This window comes from Narcine bancroftii, chromosome 1 (genome assembly GCF_036971445.1).
Source record: "Narcine bancroftii isolate sNarBan1 chromosome 1, sNarBan1.hap1, whole genome shotgun sequence".
Classification (NCBI taxonomy): domain Eukaryota; kingdom Metazoa; phylum Chordata; class Chondrichthyes; order Torpediniformes; family Narcinidae; genus Narcine; species Narcine bancroftii.
In genome coordinates this window covers 325,947,869-325,964,965 of record NC_091469.1, presented here as the reverse complement: position 1 = coordinate 325,964,965, position 17,097 = coordinate 325,947,869, and the positions used below count along the sequence as shown (strand labels likewise).

At 43.0% G+C, this 17,097-nt stretch overlaps 2 long non-coding RNA genes across 5 annotated transcripts in view; one reads left to right on the top strand and one right to left on the bottom strand.

The window, feature by feature from the left end:
* Window positions 1–14,414, top strand: part of LOC138748048 (uncharacterized) — an 81,078-nt gene extending 66,664 nt beyond the window's left edge. The window contains exons 5-6 of one of the 3 annotated variants that reach the window (XR_011347772.1): window positions 12,002–12,142; window positions 12,973–14,414. This is a non-coding gene — a long non-coding RNA (uncharacterized lncRNA). Of the gene's footprint in view, window positions 1–6,876; window positions 6,992–12,001; window positions 12,217–12,972 lie in introns of those variants that run through there. The other 2 variants (XR_011347773.1, XR_011347770.1) reach the window with 2 other exon arrangements.
* The window catches only part of LOC138748063 (uncharacterized), an 89,583-nt gene that overhangs the window by 22,630 nt on the left and 49,856 nt on the right, over window positions 1–17,097 (bottom strand). Inside the window, exons 3-4 of one of the 2 annotated variants that reach the window (XR_011347774.1) lie at window positions 11,013–11,179; window positions 7,460–8,832 (exon numbers count right to left, since the gene is read on the bottom strand). The exons of the other annotated variant lie outside the window; for it this stretch is intronic. This is a non-coding gene — a long non-coding RNA (uncharacterized lncRNA). Of the gene's footprint in view, window positions 1–7,459; window positions 8,833–11,012; window positions 11,180–17,097 lie in introns of those variants that run through there. 2 annotated transcript variants of the gene reach the window in all.

Below are 17,097 nucleotides of genomic sequence, written 5' to 3'. Positions count from 1 at the left end.
TCCAATACTCTGAAATCTTGTGATTGGGTCTTTTACAAAAAAAAACAGCTTCTACTCCTCCACTATCAGATTTCTGAATGGACAATGAACCATAGCCACTCATTCACTTTCTCCTCTTCTTTTCCACTAATTTATTTAATTTTTTAGCAATTTTTGCACCTGTGATGCGCGATACCGCTGGCGCAAAACAACAAATTTCGTGACACACATTCAAGACGATAAATTCTGATCCTGATTCCGACACAAGTTCTTCGACGTTAGCACATCTGTTTTCTTCAGGATATTTGTAGTATCCTCCACGGTAAAGACAGATGCAAAACATTGTTGAAACATACCTGTCAATTTTTTGTTCCCTGTTATTAACTCACTTTCCTCACTCTGCAGATGTCCCACACCTACCCCAGCTGTCTTCTTCCGATTTACAAAGCCGCAATGTTTGTTTTGATATCTCAAGTATGTTTTCTCTCAAAATCCATTCTTATACACTTCATTTCCATAATCACCTGCATTTCTTCTGCCAGTTTTCTTTCATCAGCTGAGGTGCAAGCAGGCATTGGTAGCAGCTCCCACCAGACACCAACACCCAATCGAAATCTGCAGCGTTACCTTAGGTAAGGCTAGTTAACCAGAGCAGTTATGAAGCCACACCAGTGGCTACATTTTGTTAGGAGTTTGAGGAGATTTGGCATGTCACAAATTTCTACAGATGCACTGTGGAGACGATTCTGATTGGTTGCATCACTGTTTGATATGGAGGTGCCAATTCACAGGACAGGAACAGGCCACAGAAGGATGTAAACTCGGCCAAAAGCGCCATCATGAGCATTAGTCTTCACTCCATTAACAACATCTTGAAGAGGTGGTGTCTCAAGAAAGCAGGTTCTATCATCAAGGATCCTGACCTTCCAGGTAATTCCCTTTTCTTCATCAGGGAGGAGGTACAGGAGCCTGAAGACACATGCTCAATGTTACAAAAACAACTTCTTCCCCTCCACCATCAGATTTCTGAACAGAAAATGAACCTATGGACACTACCTCACCTTTTCTCTTGTTTAAAATTGTTATTTATCTTTTTAAATCTTGTATTTACGTAATTGTAATTTGTAGTAATAATTTGCATCTTGTTCTACACAATCCTGTTGCTGCAAAATAACAGATTTCATGACCCATGTTCCTGATAATAAATCAGATTCTGTTTCGAATCCTAGGTCACATAAATAATTAAAGGCTCCACACCAGGCAAGCCTGGAAACAGCTTTAAAATCTAATGTGACAGAAGAGTCATCCACAAGTTGTTCTCAAGTGCTGGGCCTGCCCACAAGGGAAAAACATTTTGTTATTTTAAATTAATGATTGATTTCGGCTTCCAAGAACGCTACAAGGAAGTTTCAAACAGGCTATTTTGTTCATCCAGATTATACTGGAGTTGAGGCATCTCCTGACTTTGTCTCACTCTATCAGGACATCTTTTTTCCTTTTAGCACAAATCTTAACTTTTAAGTGCCTTAATGCTATTTGACTGATGGACTCCATGTGTTAATGAGTTCCATTTTCCAATGCCTCTCTGGATCAGCACGATTCACCTCAATGCCTCACTGATTTTGATCATTATTGGGGTTTCAGGTATGGTGTATGTGGCTGGGTGGGTAGGTGTGTCTGGGTTGTCGCAAATTAAAATAGGAGATTGTATCTTCATGAAGTTGCCACAAATTGGGGAAACAGCAGCTCATATTCCATCAGGGCACCCTCCAACTGGATGGCATTAACATCAACCTCCAGCTTCCGTCAGCCTCTCCCCATCTCTCTTTCTTTTCCTACCCCTCTGTGTCCTTTCCCCCAGCTCCCCACCCCCTGTCACTCTCCCTTTCCCTATTGCCTTTCCTCCAGCTGCTGCCCTGATCAATTCTCAGCTTTGCTCCCTTGCCATCCTATTAATGTCCACCTGTGGCCTCTTGGCTGTTGACCTGTGCTCCATCCCCTGCCCTTTCTTCCCTCCTCTCCCCACCTTTTCATTAAGGAAGCTGCTTGCTTTTTACGCAAGCCTTAGGCTCAGGCCCAAAATGTTGATTAGATGTTTTTATCTCCCATGGGTGCAGCCGAGACCTGCTAAGTTCCTCCAGTACTTAATCTCTTTGCAATTACAAGGTTACTGGTTTGAATACAGTACCAAGTTGTAGGAACACACACCATTCAAAAGCATCAACATAGCTCACTTCTTGTGGTAAATGAAAAATGTTCTTGCATTAAGGACACCTCAATGTATATTATAGTCAATCATGTACTTTCTTTGAAGCGTAGTCACAATTGTAGTACAGAAAATTTACAAAGATGTGGCCGGGTCCTGAGAATCTAGGTGACAGAGAAAGGTTAAACAGGTTTGCACTTTTTTCCCTCTAGTGTCAGAGAATGAGAGGAAATTTGACAGACATATCAAATTATGAGTAGTATTGATAATGTAAACCAGCGGGTCTCAACCTTTTTCTTTCCACTCACATCCCACTTTAAATATTCCCTAGGCCATCAGTGCTCTGTGATTAGTAAGGGATTGCTTAAGGTGGTATGTGGGTGGAAAGAAAAAGTTTTGAAAACCACTGTTCTAATTATACCTCATCGACTCGTTATGTGCACGGTTTCAGAACTCCAAAGGAAATGGGCCAATGACCATTTTTCTCAAGCAAAATATTTCAGTAACAATTGGGTCTAGAGCAGTGATTCTCAACCTTCCCTTCCCACCGAGAGCACCGATGGCATAGGAATTACTTAAAGTGGTATGTGAGTGGAAAGAAAAAGGTTGAGAGCCACTGGTGTAAATGCAAGTAGGATTTTTCCTCTAAGGTGAGACAAGAACAAGAAGATATCAGTTAAGCATAAAAGGTGAAATATTAATTGGGATTATTCAGGGGAACTTCTTTATACAGAGAGTGAGACAGTGGAATGAGCTGCCAGATGAAGTGGTGAATACAGACTCAATTTCGACATTTAAGAAAAAATTGGATGGATACATGAATGGGAGGGGTATAAATGGCTATGGTCTGGGTTCAGATGAATGGGACTAGGCAGAATAATAGTTCAATACAGACTAGAAGGACCGAAGGACTTGTTTTCATCTGGGACTGTACCTGCTAGAATTTAGAAGGGGATCTTTTAAAAACATAAAATTATGAAAGGCATAGATAAGATAGAGGTAGGTAAGTTGTTTACGTTGGTGAGGGAGACCAGAACTAGAGGACACAGCCTCAAGATTCAGGGAGGTAAATTTAGGACAGAGATGTGGAGGAATGGTTTTCGTAGAGGTGGTGAATCTGTGGAATTCATTGCTATTGAAGCAGGGGAGATGACCTCAGTAAAGATATTTAAGACAAAGTTGGATAGATTTTTACATAGTAAGAGAATTAAGGGATATGGGGAAAAGGCAGGTGAGGGGGGGGGGGGGATGAGCCTATCATCAGATCGGCCATGATCACATTGAATGGCAGAGCAGGGTCGATGGGCCAGATGGCTAACTCCTGCTTGTGGTGGAACCACTTTATAGCTAGTAGCACTGTCTGTATGAATGTATTGCATGGGCTGGCCCACCCCTGTACCTGTGACTCCTCCCCTCAGAATCCCCATAAAGGCTGTTCGCTCAAACTCCTCCCTCAGTACCTGCCTTGGAACCGGGCCAGCAACATGTGAGACATGCTGGTGATTTTAGGTGATTAAAGACTAATCACCTAAGGAGGGAAGGAGCTACACTGCTCCTATTACTTATGTTCTTATGTTTCTGTGCCATGGTGCAGACATGGAATGAGGTGCCAGACGAAATAGTGCTGGCAGGTACCTTTGCAACTTTGAAAGGACATTTGGGCTGGTACATGGTCGGGAGAAGGTTAGGGAGAAAGGTCAGATAGGAGTAGCTCGGAAAGGCAACTGAGTCGGCATGGAGGAGTGGAGTCAATGGGTCTGTTTTCTTGCTGTACAGCCCCATGACCCTGACAGGTTGCCTGGATCCATAGGCAGCCAAACAAGGTGTTTGGTGATGTTAACCAAGTAATAAGAAATGCACAGGGCACTACCAAAAACAGTCGTAGTCTTTCAAAGAAAGCCGTGGGATCATTGTGTCTGAAAGAAGGTTTAATGCCACATGAAACTACCACAGATTTATTTTTGTTTTCTGCCTGCCCTCAGTCTCCAAGACACTTCTGCTTTCTTTCTTGATAGATGGCAGAGGTCGGAGCTTGCCTTCTGGCATCTTTGTGAGGGAGGATTTATCAGCACCCTCTCTACACCCACACACTCAGGCAAGATCTTCAAAGCCAGGAGGAGATCACATGGCACACATTCCAATTAGCTTTCATCTGACAGGAGCATGGCAGTGCTCGATGCTTGACCCTAAGTGATTGGTGGGCCCCTTTCTGAGTTCTTAAAAGTGCTGGCCCGTCCACTTATGGGTCATCCAGATCTGATTGAATCCTGCCCTCGTGATTGATCTGAGTGAGGTGACAGGATGGGGTGGGGAGAGAGGAAGGGTGGGTCGGGGGGAGTTCAGTTACATGCAGCAATAAAGGCAGGAAAACATTCCCTCATTCTGAACTTTTAGCAGTCGACTGAGAATTTCTTTATGAAATAGGATTAAGGCTTGTTTTTTTTAAAAGTTGTCTTGAGACAGTGTGCAACTGGGAGACATGTGTGTAAAAATAGCAGTGAGCTGCCACGCCTCTACCTTCCGCTCTTATTAAAGCTACTGTATTAGATCAACCCTTAGGCTTGCCTCTCATTGGCTTCACTGTCTCCAGGAGTCTGGGATGCATATTACACTGGAACAGCCCAGCCCGCGATCACAGCAGCAGCCGGAAAATAAATTCCAGAGACAAGCTTTTCAAAGCAGCGTTCTTGCAACAATAACTCAAAAGATTTTGATTTATGAAGCTGTGCGTTGCAGGGATGTGCTTACAGTGTCAAACTGTGCCCTTGACTTCAAACAGTTCAGCATTGCCCTGAATGTTTACTTTACTCTTATGAGGATTCTCAAAATTCCAAGACAGCTGAAGTTCCTAATTTCAACTAATGCCTGAAATAGATTTAGATTTCCCTTTAAAATCCTCTAAAATATATATAATCTATGGACTTCCTATTCCAAACAGAGATCCCGTTTCCTTTCTCTCTTTCAGAACTAAACTTCCAAACAGGAATTCAAACTCTAGGCTGTTTTGTTGTTTGGACAGTTGGTGACCTTTGACCTCTTAGTCTTCAAAATGTCCAAGGTGGCAGAGGGCAAGTCGTCTATGTCAAGGCTAGTTCCTTCGCCAGGATGTGGCTACTGAGGAAGGACTGCTCAACTTTGCCTACATATTGTGTAATGCATGGAAATGATCAGGACAGCTCAGATCAAAGGCTTCTTTAATGTGCTGGAGAAATTAATGCTGTTGCCAGGGAGATGGAGAATCAATAATATCAGTCACTTCAAATGGCTACCTGATGTGGGCTCTCAGTTTCAAACAGAAAATATAAAGCAGGATTTCCACTTTTCTGGGACTGCTCAGATTTGTTATTTCATTCGATGAAAACCTTCGTTTGGGAGTTAAGATGTTAACTCTCTTTAAAATGAGTCATTGCACATCGTGTTTGGTGATCATTGGATGTGGTAACAAGAGCCACTGGTTCACAAGATGACAATATATAGGAGCAGAAGGAGACCTGTGGGCCCATCGGGTCTGCTCCACTATTCTATCATGAGCTGATCTGTCCTACAACTCAGCCCCACTCTCTGGCCTTCTCCCTGCAATCTTGAAGCCTTGTCCAATCACCTTGTTCCCATGATTGGTTCTGCATTGATGAATTGCCCCTCTGTTCATTCAACTACTTTAAAGTCTCTGGAACTTCACTCTCCCAACTTGCCTTGGCCCATGATCCCTGTAATAATCTTGCCTACTAAAAAACATCTGTCAATCAATATTCCTTGATACCACTGAAACTATTGAACGGGTCTGTTCAACCACTTCTTGCAACATCACAACTTCATGACTCAAGGGAATGACCAAGCTGACAATTAGCAGCATCCGGTGTGTGCTGATAACTAGTAGCTGGAACCAGTTTGTTAAGTAAATAAACAGGATTGATTACTTATTTTTACCATTATTCAATCTGAGGTGATTTATTAGTGTTCAGATAATCCACCTGAGTGAACCCTGGAACTGGATTGTAAGTGACTCGCAACCATTTTCAGCTATGCATGGAACAAATTAACAAAAAACTGTTTTAGCCAGCGAAATTCTGCTCCTCCTGTTTTTCAGGTCTTGTACATCATATTTTGACCACAACACGTTAGAGGAAATTGCAGACTGGTGTGATTACTATTCCCAAGAGTAGGCCATGACCATCTCTTTGGAGTCTGCTATATAATACCTTCTCCCCACCACTCCCCCCCTCCTGCAGCTGCATCAGTTATAATCCAGAAAGGGTTGGATCCCATCATTCCTTCAACCTAAGATCTTGGTGTACATTCATGGACAAGGCCCTTTCATTTAAAGACCACGGGCATATCCTATTGAAACCACAGTGAAACCTTTACTTTCTTGCAGCAGTTCCCAAACCAGTCATCAAACCAGGTCTTGAGGCCATAGGGCACGGAAGCAGAATTAAGCTGTTCGGGCCATCAAGTCTGCTCTGTTTGAATTTCCTCTCAACCCCGTTCTCATGCTTTCTTCTCATAGCCTTTGACACCTTTACAAATCAAGAACCGATGCACCCCATGTTACAGTAGACCCAATGACTTGGCCTCCACAGCTGTCTGTAGCAAATATTCCATAGGTTCGCAACTCTCCCACTGAAGAAACTTCTCCACCTCTATTCTAAATGGATGTCCTGTTATTCTGACGCTGTGTCCTTTGGTTCTAGGCTCTTCCACTACTGGAAACATCTTTTCCACGTCCACTCTGACCAGCTCTTTCGGCCAGTGGAAACAATTCATCAGATGGCGTCGCTGCAATTCACTGTTCCTTCATTGCTGCTGGTATTTATTCCTGATACTCCTAATCCATGAGCACTGTGGGAATAGAGTACCAGAATGACTGCTCACCATTATCTTTCAAGGGAAGGGAGCCATGCCATAGAACATTGACCTTTCCAGTGCTGTCTACATCTATTAAAATGAAATTCAATGGCATGGTTGGCGTAGTGGTTAGTGCAATGCCTTTACAGCGGCATCAATCAGGACTGGGGTTCAAATCTCGAGCTGTCTGTAAGGAATAATAGGTTCTCCCTGGGGGGTATTGTTTCCTCCCACCGTTCAAAACATACTGGGGGGTTGTAGGTAAATCAGGTGTCATTTGGTGGCACGGGCTCGTGGGCTAAAGGGCCTGTTACCGTGCTGTATGTCTAAATTTAAATTTTTTTAAAAATCTCTGAATCAGGCCATACATTCAAGCACTATTCCAGGAACTTGATGGCAGAAAGAATTATCCATTTCAGAGAAGGCTTTCAGAATTTATTGTCATGAACATGTCATGAAATTCAGTGGTTTGCAGCAGCGTCATATCACAGTGCAAACATTTATATAAACCACTGGACAAAATAATGCAAGGAAAATAAATAGTCAAAGTCAGGCAGTGTCTATGGTTCATTATTCGTTTAGGTGTCTGACGGCGGAGGGGAAGAAGCTGTCCTTGTGCCGCTGAGTGCTTGTCTTTAGGCTCCTGTACCTTTCTCCCAATGGTAGCGGAGTGAAGAGGGCGCGGCCTGGGTGGTGGCGGTCTTTGAGGATAGAGGCTGCTTTTTTAGGACACCACCTCTTGTAGTTGTTCTCGATGCAGTGAAGTCTGGTGTCTATTAGAGTATTAAAGTGAAGCCATGTATATCTGAGGATGAGGAAAGATTCCACTTTCCTTTGTTAACAAACCAACGCAATCCTGTCCTAAACTTGGTGCTGGTGTGAGTCTTCGCTGGGCACTGGTTGGTTCCCAGTTTTGCAACAACAATGACACAATTATGGGATGGACTGAGTTTGTAGTTATTGCCATTGAACATAAGGTTCTCGGATGCCTTAGGCTCAAGAATTCCCATTCTAACATTTTACACCATTTTAAATAGCTATTTATAACCGACAGGGTTGACATATTGATTAGCACAATGCTGTTACAGCATCAGCGTTCAGGAATGGGGTTCGAATCCTGTGTTGTCTGTGAGAAGTTTGTACATTCTCCCCATGTCTGCATGGGTTTTCCCCAGGGCCTCTGGTTTCCTCCCACTGTCTGAAATGCACTGGAGGTTTTAGGTTAATTGGGTGTAATTGGGGGGCACGGGCTCGTGGGCCGAAATGGCCTGTTACCATGCTGCATGAATAAATTTAACTCTAAATATCTAACATTACTGATAAAACATTTGGTCCCCTATCCCAGTATGTTCATGGCAATTTTTGTTTGATCATCTTTGTGAAGTCCCTCTAGACATGTGTCTTCATTAAAATACTTCAATAAATGTCAGTGATTATTTAATTTCCTATTGCATCTGTTAGCTCCCTTCACTTTCCAGATATTGATGGTTCTCTCTTCTCATTTTCAGTTGCTTTAATTCAAAACCACCTCCATTATACTCCGGATGGTTTGGGGCATTGAAAGGTCACACACACACACAAAAAAAGCAGCCACTATCTAAATGCAATTTCTTTCTAACCTGCTCTGCATCCGCTCTCACCGATAAGTCATGTCAAGCTAGATGGACAGATAATCCGAAGGCATTTCGCCCTGACTCATTCATCGTGGGGCTACAAGTTGTAAGGCATTGTAACGAGGCATCAAAGATGTCAGAGGGAGAAAATATGTGAAGTGAAAGTCCAGATCAAAATGGAAGTATTATCTATTGGAATGAAAAATGGGAAATAATTTTAATTGGTTAGAGCAAAATAACCACTCATTCATTTATTTCTGCAAGATTCAGCCCTCATAAGTTATATTTTATTTACTTTTGATCTATATTTGTAATAAATCTTTGTTTTATGCAGTAAAGCTTTTAAATAAAGCATGCACCTAACAAATGAAATCATCGGTCCTGTAATAACTTGGAACCCAATGACAATCAACCCATCAGCAAATTAAATATAATTAATAAGACATAAGGCTGCAAATGCAAAATTCTATAAACAATTTGCTAATGCAGGCTGCGATTCGAGTTTAGGAAATTCGTCCTTAAGCAATTCACAGATCACTACTCAAAATTTAAGATATGGAATAAAATTTCCTCTCCTTGAATTTATCTGAAAATTAAAATAATAAACCCAAATTTATTTTTTTCAATTCATGCCTCCATGTAAATGCAGAATGAAGCAGCTTCACGTTACCAAAAATCGCAACATGGGAAGTGCATAGTCAGGGACTTCGATCATAGGAGTAAAGGCATAGAATATTTTCTAAATGGGGAGAGAATTCAGAAAGCAAAGGTCCAAAGGAATTTGGGAGCCCTAGCACAGGATCCCCTAAAGGTTCTCTTACAGGTTGAGTCAGTGGTAAAGAAGGCAAATGCAATAGTAACATTCATTCCAAGAGGAGGAAAATATAAAAGCAAAGACATAATGGTGAGATTTACAAGGTGTTGGTCAGACCAAATTTGGAGTATTGTGAGTAGTTTTGGGCTCTATATCAAAGGAAGGTGTGCTGGCCTTGGAGAGAATCCAGAGGAGGTTTATGAGAAAGATCTCAGGAATGAGAGGGTTAACATACAAGGACCATTTGATGTCTCTGGGACTGTACTTACAAGAGATTAGAAGGATGAAGCTGATTGCGCAATCGAGCTCAACAGTTGAAGGGCAAACAAGGTCAGGTGATGCAAACATTGCTATAAAAGTGAGGGATTGTGTAGCGCAGCAGTCATTGTCAGAATGGTAAGGCTTTGGCAAGAAGAGGCAGAGGTGCAGGAGTTGAGTAGGAAAGGACCAACCTATTCAAGGAACAGGCAGCAGGTATGGTGGCTGTAGACTAAGAGCATCAGATTGGAGGTCGATCCATAGGTCCATAAGCATGACAAAGAGGATTACTGGGGTCTCCCACCCCCTGCCCATCAATGTGATTTATCAGGATTGTTGTCTAAAGAGGGCTCACAAAATCAGTGAGGACCCCTACCACCCCACACGCACCATCATCCAACTACTCTCATTGAGAAAGAGATACAGGAGTATCAGAGCCAGTGCCACTAGGCTGAGGAACAGCTTCTTCCCATGGGCAGCGAGGATGCTGAACGACTGATGAGCTGCTCATAAAAACCCTCCGTGACCCGACTATTAATTTAACAATAATATTTATTTACTTTAATATTGTATACACATACTGCATATGTATCATTTGTCTGTAGGTGTGTTATTTCTGTACTTGGGTTTGCAGTGTTTTACCCCAGGACCAAAGAACTTTTTTTCATCAGTTTGTGCAGTACTTGTACAATTGGAAGATAAGTAAACATGAATTTACATATGGCCAAGCCTCATTAATGGAGCTTCAACAGGTGAAGGAGGAACAAGCAAATTTGTGTTACTGCCTCTGACACTCCTGCCTGCCAACTCAGACCCTAGCACTTTGTGGACAGTGGTGGGGGGGGGGGGAATATTGAAGTGACCCGACCTCAATGCGTCATGCAAGGTTCTCAGCTGCACAGCACTGGTCATGCATTCAATTTTATGAGGAGCCCAAGGTTGACATGGGAACCTAGAAAACAAATTTCTAGGATGGCATGGCTGGTGTAGCGGTTAGCGCAATGCCTTTACAGCGCAAGCAATCAGGACCAAGGTTCGACTCCCACACTGTCTGTAAAGAGTTTGTACATTCTCCCTGTGTCTGCCTGTGTTTTCCCTGGGGGCTCCAGTTTCCTACCACCATTTGAAATAAACTGGGGTGTAGGTTCATTGGGTGTAATTTGGGCTCTATGGACCTGTGGGCCGAAATGGCCTGTTACAGTGCTGTATGTCTGAATTTTAAAAAAACATTTAAAACTTGAATCCAGTCCACTCCCCAGCATTATGAAGAGCATGTAATCTAGGGAAATTCACATACCTGCAATGTCAGTTGTTCTCTTTTCAAGAAGAAAGAACTGATTATCCTCTGATGACACCTCCTCCAATGCCAGTATGTGTTGCAACAGATTACCAGAGCACTTTCCAACTGGGATCTATACCCCGAGGCAAAGGGGCCCAAGCAGTGGGTGCATAGCTAGGGCCTACCTGCAGAATTTCACAGATTGGAAAGTATCACCCTCCTGAGGCAGTTTTCCTTGAACAGGCAGAGATGGGAAGATTCTTGATGGAGCAGGTTCATCCCCTTCCCTTTCAGCCTTTGACCAATCTCCAAAGGCTGGAGGCTCGCTGAGACCAATACTCCCATGTACATGGCAACAAAAATCAGCTTGACCTCTGCATTTATCCAGGCTAATTCTTGGAAGTCCTGCCTCAGTTCAACCTCAGCCCAAGCGAATCTCAATGCTTCATTAGACTGCAAATAACTGGTGATATTATAAATTGCATATAGTGCAAAGCCAGTTGGTCCTCGTTGCATCAGTCTGTGCTCCTGCAAGTAACTTTTCCATTTTAAAGTTCTCAACCTTTTTATATATTCCTCATAACCTTTCCCCTCCCTTTTTCTTTCATCGCTTCCATCCACCAAAAAAAAATGCGCTTGTTCAATTTCATGTTCATAATCATTCCCACATTTAAATATTCCACCATTGGTTATCTTACTTAGGTCCAAAACTTTGGAATTCCCTGCTTTGACCTAATTGTGTCTCCCTTTCTCTTCCCTTAATGTTCCCCCTGATAATCTATCAAGCCCAAACTTTCAGCTCATCTCCCCTCTGTACCTTGGTTTTAAATTTTACCTTGCTACTGCCCCTGTGAAAATTTTCAGAAAGCTTTGCTACACCTGGGACGTTGCATAGATATGTGTCTGTTGATTTGTTAAATGGATAATTGTCCTTTCTCTTAGATTCTGTGCTGCTACCTACCTTTCAGCATTAAAAGACTGTAATTGAGCAAATCTTTCTGCTTCAGCCTGCCCGTGATCCGCCAGCGAGATATCCAACTCTGACGTAATCAGCTGATGTGAAATGCAAAATTCTGCAGATGCTGTAATTGTGATAAAAACACAGAAATGCTGTAGAAACTCAGCCGGTGTTGCAGCGTCTGTACGAGGTAAAGATATATAACCGATGTTTCAGGCCAGAGCCCTTCTTCCAGCAAAAAGTATGCAGGTGCCTGAATTAAAAGGCTGGGGGGAGAAGGGAAGGGGGAGGGGCACAGAAAAACAGGCAAATGGTGATAATTGGACATGGATAGGAGGACAGGAGAGGAAAGTGAGAATTGGTCAGGGAGGAAAGGATACAGTAGGAAAAGGGAAAGAGAGGGAGACAGAGGAAGGGGAAAGGAGAAATATGGATGAGAAAGCAGAGTGGTGGGGGGGGGGGAAGTCAATGTTTAATGCTATTCAGTTGGACGGTGCACAGACAGAATACTAGATGTTGTTCCTCCAATTGGTTTCAGTCTGGCAGTGTATGACACCATGGAGAGGCATGATGGGGTGGGGAATTGAAATGGGTGTGTGGTAAACCATTGTAATACTGTGATTGGCTACTGCCAGCTGGACATGCCTCGCGAGACCAATCCTACCCATAATCCCTTTGCATGCTCCCCATTCACCCTGCCATGATCAGTTGACGAGATTGACTGTTGTTCCAGTCTATAGTCAATAAAAGCCTATCAGTTTCACCACCTCAGTCTTTTGTGTAACATCAGAGTGGCTACTGAGAGATCTCGGCCATTGCAGCTGGAGATAACAGAGTTGTTGTCTAAATCCCCTGCAATTAAGTACGCGAACATGGTACTGTTTTGTGATTTTTTTTTTAAACTGTCAAAATGTTTATCATCTTGTATCAGTTTCCCATATTAATAAGAAGGAACTGTAATTCATAGAAACAATTTTATGAAAATGATTTCATTTCTGTTTGTTGCCTCATGTGAAGTAGTTCACACCAGTGGGGAGGAAGAGTACATGAATTCTGGCTGGTAACTAACCCCAATACATGGCCTCTGTTATTGCATTCCCTGAGCCTCCAGGCACTGCTGAATCGAATTGCACAGCTGTCCGATGTATCAACTGACGGTATCTATAATCACCAGATCAAGACTTGCTAAAGCTCCTTCCAGCATGACCAAGAAAGTTATCTGACTCGTCTGTCAAAGTGCAGCTCGAGAGCCTTGGAGAAGTGAACTTATTCTGATGCAGATACTATTTATGGTCATGTAATAAAACAGAAATGTAATATTACACAAAATTACCTTTAGTCTGTCATAAGGTTGATTAAGATTCACCATCAGCATTGCCCGACACCCCTTAGAGAAAGAGAAGCAAAAGATAGCCCTCCCAGTCTCCATGCCTCCATGGATTCAGCTCCAGTGCTCTGCAGACATTGCAAAATTCCAGTTCAATTCAAATCAAACCTCCGACATGATGAATAACCCTTCAGCGCCCAGGGCCCTTCAAGAATCCTCCTTGCCCTCAGCACCTTCTTGAATCCCAGGGTCGATACGTGGTTTTCATGAGCCAGTCTCAAGCAGTCTGCAGTCCGGCGTGAGGCCTTTGGCCCCAAGTCACCCGCAGTTCACAGCCTGTGTGGGTTCCTTGCCAACAAGTCCTGATTGTTGGACCAGCAGTGGGTTGATTCCTGCTTATTTTGTTCTGTTGTTCAGGTTGAATTATTGCTGCTCTTGATAGAATGGTAGCTATAAAAGTGCATTATACAGGTTGTACCTCTCTTATCCGGAACCCTGTGGTCCAGCAACTCCCATGGTCCAGCATATTTGAATCTGCCACTGTTAGTACAAACTCCTTACAGACAGCATGCGATTTAAACCCTGACCACGATCGCTGGCGCTGTAAAGGCGTTGTGCTAATCGCTGTGCTAACCATGCCGCTCCACTGTACTATTTCCTTTTTTAAGCTTTAAATTAAATTTTAAAATTATTTTCTAATAAATTTAGACACACAGCACAGTTACAGACCATTTCGGCCCTCGTCTGTGCCCCCAATTACACCCAATTAACCTATATCCCCAGTATGTTTTGAACAGTGGGAGGAAACTGGATCCCCCGGGGTAAAAACACACGCAGACACGGGGAGAACCTACCAACTCCTTAAAAGCAGCACGGATTTGAACCCCGGTCCCGATCGCTGGTGCTGAAAAGGTGTTGCACTGACCACTACTCCAATTGTGCAGCCTTTGGATATGGGTTCCCTTAGGGGCCATTTTCTATTTTCAGACATTTTCTGTGGTCTGGCAATGGCCAGGTACCGGTGTTGCCGAATTAAAGAGATACAACCTGAACTGCCAATAATATATAACTTTATTAATGTATTGCCCTAATAATATATAATAAAAAAACAGCACTGTTGATAAAATTTATGATAATGTTGCAAACCACGAATGTATAACAAGAGGCATATGGGCACCAAGCATTAAAATAATATTTAATATGCGGCGTCAGCGATGATTAACTGCACTGTAATGGTGACATTGGTTCCTCTTATGTATTGGCAGGAGGGCTATGATTCTGCTGGCTGCTGGTACTGAGCCGGTTCCTGCTGCCAATTCACACACTGTAAAGCAATCAACACTCTGGGTCATTGTGCTATATAAATGGGACTTCTGATCCCGAACAGAGTGAAGATCCAATTAGGAAAGAGGCTTTGGCGGCAGAAAGCCATTACATTTTAGATAGTGAACCAGCGACATCTCGTGAGTCTGACACTTGGACTTTGAGCAGGGGTGGATTTATTTTGCTTGGGTTTATACCTTAAGCAAGTTATGCAGGCATTGATCATGGAATGGAATATAAGAGCAGGGATGTGATGTTGAGGCTTTATATGGTACCGGGGAGACCTCACTTTGGAGTTCTGTGAGCAGCTTGGAGCTCCCCATTTAAGAAAGGACGTGCTGACATCAGAGGAGGTCAAGGATGATTCTGGGAATGAAAGGGTTATCATATGAGGAATGCTTGATGGCTTTTGGCCATCATTCAGGTGAATGAAACAGATTGAATTTTGAAAGGCATAGACAGAGTAGATGTAGAAAGGTTATTTCCCATGGTGGGAGAGTCAAGGACAAAAGGGCACAGCTTCAGGATTGAAGGACGTCCACTGAGAACAGAGATGGAGAGGAATTTCTTCAGCCAAAGGGTGGTGAATCATTGGAATTTGTTGCCACAGGCGGGTGTGAAGGCCAAATCATTGGGTGCATTTAAGGCAGAGTTTGGAAGGTTCTTGGTTAGCCAGGGCATCAAAGGTTATGGGAAGGTCGAGCAGTGGAAAAATGGATCATCTCACGATTAAATGCGGGACAGACTCGATAACAGAATAGCCTATTTTTACTCCTATGTCTTACAGTCTTAACATGTTCACAATTCCATGAATCCTATTTTGGTTTCCCCTGCATTCCCATCACCTGAGTGAAACACAAAAGACTGCAGACCTCATTCTTTGAAGAAGGGCTCAGGCCCGAAACGTTGGCCATATATCTTTGTCTCCTACAGACACTGACAAGACCAGCAAAGTTCCTCCAGCATTTCGGTGTGTTTTTCTACCACAATTTGCAGTGGCCATTTATCAACCTGCGTGACTTTGAGCCTTGGGAATAACTGGAGCACCTGGAGGAAACCCACATGAACTCAGGGAGATTTCCATGCCATCAGCACTGGAGGTCAGGATTGAATATACCAGTCTGAGGCAAAAGTTCTGCTACTGTACCATGAATCTTGTTCTTTGTTCTTAACAAGAAAAAGTCAATGCTATTTATCTAAAGGTTAATGAACACTGCAAAGTTATCACATTCAGACATTTTCAGAAAGGTGTTCCCCAGCTTAGCTGAGATTCAAGATTCCTTTATTGTCATGTACAGAACATGTAATGTTACACAATATTGCCTTCTACCTGCTGTAAAGCAGACAGATTAGTGTTGGCCTGAAAGAGAGTAACTGAGTGTCCATGCATTTGCCTCCAGCAGCCTCTGCAGCAGCACAGTTAAGATCAATTGAATATTCCTCCCACAAACAAAATGGAGCAAGCCTTCTATCTAGCAAGCACAAGGGTGTGAGTAGCACGAGGAACATATCAATAACCTTGTTTGGAAAACAGACATAAGATGGATATAATGAAGAGAGAGGGAGGCTCATCAAGATGCTTGAATTTCAGAAGGTCTGAGAGTGTGACAATTTTTCCGTGTTCAGACCAGACTCTGAAACACGGTCTGTGGCAGGAGCATCTGCTGAGGTTCACAAAGATCAAAGACTGAGGCCAATCATTTTCTGCCAACGAATGAGGCAACATGTTTCAATGTTAAATTTAGAAAATGTGCTCAGGCGCACTGTAAAGGAGAGGCAGATGCTGACAGCAGCAAGTTTATGCTCTGCAGAAATGCAATAGTGGGTGCAAGGACTTGAGGGTGGTGGGTGTTTTTAAAGTCCAAGGAGGAGGGCAGGGAGACAAATCTTTTGTTCCGAGGAGCAAGAATACCTGAACTGGATTTCAGGACAGGAGCAAGAGGACCTGAACTGGATTTCAGGATGGGAGCAAGAGGACCTGAACTGGATTTCAGGATGGGAGCAAGAGGACCTGAACTAGATTTCAGGAAGGGAGCTATAACATGACATTTCAATGAAGGCCGAGGATCTGGAGAGATTTGGAAGTGAGACTGGATGCATGCTTACAATCCAACGGTGCTAACATGTCATCAATTGGATTCTCTGCAAAGAGCTGTCAAGAATATAGTGATGGGGGTGAAATCCCCCTGAGTTAATGGTACAATTTTTAGTTTGTAAAGTGAAGAATTTGTAATGTCAGGATTAGAGCCAGAGTGAACTTGATGCAGTAAGTAGAGGTATGGGAAAGAGTTTCTGAATCGAGGATGTGTTTCTTCAAATGGGTTTTTAATTATTAAACCAAAAACATGAAAGAGAATCTTAATTGTATTCTATTTTTCCAGCTTATGTATCGAAGGTTCAGTTTCGGAAAATTGTGCGGTTCTGACGTTTCATTCCAGAGACACTGCCTGCTCCTAACCTCTGCAGTTGGAGACTCGTGTTTCACTGATGTTTGT